The sequence below is a fragment of the Dromiciops gliroides genome, chromosome 3 (assembly GCF_019393635.1).
Source record: "Dromiciops gliroides isolate mDroGli1 chromosome 3, mDroGli1.pri, whole genome shotgun sequence".
Classification (NCBI taxonomy): domain Eukaryota; kingdom Metazoa; phylum Chordata; class Mammalia; order Microbiotheria; family Microbiotheriidae; genus Dromiciops; species Dromiciops gliroides.
The window spans coordinates 393,762,280-393,764,985 of NC_057863.1; the positions used below are offsets into that span (position 1 = coordinate 393,762,280).

General features: G+C 38.3%; 1 pseudogene; it reads left to right on the plus strand.

Moving 5' to 3' along the window:
- The first annotated feature begins 686 nt into the window (after positions 1–686).
- Positions 687–1,976, plus strand: LOC122747665 (annotated as a pseudogene).
- The last annotated feature ends 730 nt before the right edge of the window (positions 1,977–2,706 follow it).

A 2,706-nucleotide genomic window follows, 5' to 3' on the forward strand; every position in this document is an offset into this window, starting at 1 on the left:
AGACAGCAAAGAAACTTGAAATAAATGGGGAAAAAGCATTTATGAAGTAATATTTATATATCAATTACTGTGCAGAGGAATCTAAGGAGATTTATCAGAAAAGATACGACTCCTGAAAGAGGGATCATAAGGCCCACTGAAGAAGAAATTCACCATCTTCACAGGTTTTTGTGCGAGCCAATCCTGTATCTCTCAGTCTCTCCAGCTCAGTAGCCAAAGCTTTTTTACAAAAGCAACACAAACTTTAATTTTATAGCCCTTCCAGCTCAGCATTGCTTTCACACTCCCCAAACCATCTACATTCCTAGATAACTGGGTCCCTCCTATGTTATCACTATATGGTAATTAGGATTCAAAACTCACCTGATTACTATGAACCCAGATAAAGTCCATCTAGTCTCAAAGGAAGTAAAATCCCTCCTTTTTCTGTAACTCAAATTTGGTCCTTTCCACAGGTCAAATCTACCCATTCCAGGATGTAGAACTTGGGGAAGCAGGACTTGGACATGGCTTTGCACCCGTTGTGGCCTTCTTATTTTTTTGTTTGTTTGTTTGTTTGGGTTTTTTTCCATCTATAAAACAGAAGTAATCTGAAACTTAACCTGAAAATGAGACAATGTGTACAACTTTTTCTCTCACCAAAATATCTCTTCAAAATGTAAATGATCATCGTCAATGTCCATGAGATGGCCCAACCTGTGGATCCAGAGCTGGGGGATGGCAGGCGCAGAATGCTCCAGCCCAGATGGACAGATGCCCAAAGGTTCTCCATCCAGGTTGACTTCATTTACTGGTACTAAGGCAGAAAGAGTGTCTGAAGAGGAAGTAGTGGTGCCCAAGACTCAAGATCATCAATTAACATCAAGCCCTACCTGTCTGAAAATCTGTACTGCATCTTCTGCCTTCCTGGAGACTACCAAAGATGTTTCAAGAAAAAGAAAGAATTCTGAGGACAGCCCTAAAGCAGAAAAAAATCAAGATCTTGAGCCTACCTACATGGCACCACTGGAATATAACAGCTATCAAAAACCAAGCAGCAGTCCTGGTGTAGGGCTAGTATGAAAGAAACAAACCATCTGAATTCACTGCCTCCCTTTCACCAGGATATCACAGAGCTCAGCAGACCTATCCCTAATAGACTTGGCTGAAAGCAAATTACTTGGCTGCCGTCTACTCTCCAGTTTTCAGTTCTCTACACGGAAACTTGAACCTTTTCTGAGAGATATTGATGGTATCAGTCTTGATACTTTTAAAGCCAGAGTGTCTTCAATTTCTGAAGAATTCAAGCATTATACAAAAAGACTTGAAGATGAGGGGTCCTTACAAAAATATCTGAAGAATCAAAAGGTCAGTCAGCAGGTATTGCCTTGGAAGCATCAATGACAGAAATTATATATATATATATATATATATATATATATATATATATATATATATACAGAGAGAGAGAGAGAGAGAGAGAGAGAGAGCGAGAGAGCAAGAGAGAGAGAGAGAGAGAGAGAGAGAGCGAGAGAGCAAGAGAGAGAGAGAGAGAGAGAGAGAGAGAGAGAGAGAGAGAGAGAGAGAGAGAGAGAGAGAGAGAGAGCCAGGCTTTCTTTGGAGTGTACAAATTGGGATCAACTATTCTGCATCACCAGAAAGTAGCCAAAGAGACAGCCAGGATGTTAGAGGAAGCCAAAGTTACTGATGTAGAACTGGACCCTGCTCTGTATCTTCAGTCTTCAAAATGTGAAATTCTTAGCACAAAACCTGACTACCAGAAAATATTAGACAGCCAGAATGAGGTTTTTAACTGCCATGGAGATGGTGCTGGATGAATTACAAGGATCAATAAAGCTGTTGTATTCTTTTATGGAAGATACTACTCCAAGAAGGTGTCAATGTAACTTGGAAAAAGCACTGCCCAGCAGTTGGAAACCTCACCAATTCTAAAACTACTTGAACCTCAACTACAAAAACCATCTCTCACACACTAATGCTCTCTCTGCTAATGATCACAGTCTACATACTTTTCCTCCAGATTATCATTCAGATGGTGGAAGATAAGAAGTTGCTGCCTCTTATGTAGTGTGACCATAAATTAATGTGACACTTTTTAAAAACAGGCATCAGCACTTAACTACTCTGAATATTCATTTATAATTTTATCTTCAGAGTCTTTACACAGACTCTACTGATGGCACTGCTCAAGACATTTTTGGAATTTAGATTTGGAAATGACAGATTTATACATATATCTCTCCTCAGGGACAACAACTTGTTATTCTTAAAGGGCAGAGTTCACTTTTCCTCCTTGAAATGGCAAGGTTATTAATGTCTGGTGAATAAAGTTGGTCATCTACCTTAAAGAGGTTAAAGAATATGGGGTGATTACAAAGTAATGATATGTATTTTCTTTTATGGCTCTGTAGGGAGTTCTAAACATGTTTGTATTAATGGCATCACTAAAGTAGACTGTGGCTTCTTGAGGAAATGCCTTTGGAGGATATATATATATATATATATATATATATATATATATATATATAACTTACTTTTAAATTGCGTCTCATTACATTAGTTACCATGTATATACTTCCCTCCTCCATTCCTTGTTTGTCTTAATATTTATGTTGACTACCCACTCTCTCCCACCAACCATGTCCACAAACCCTTGGTTTTATTTTCTAAAACAATGTACAATAAAGAACTGCCTTTGATTAAAAA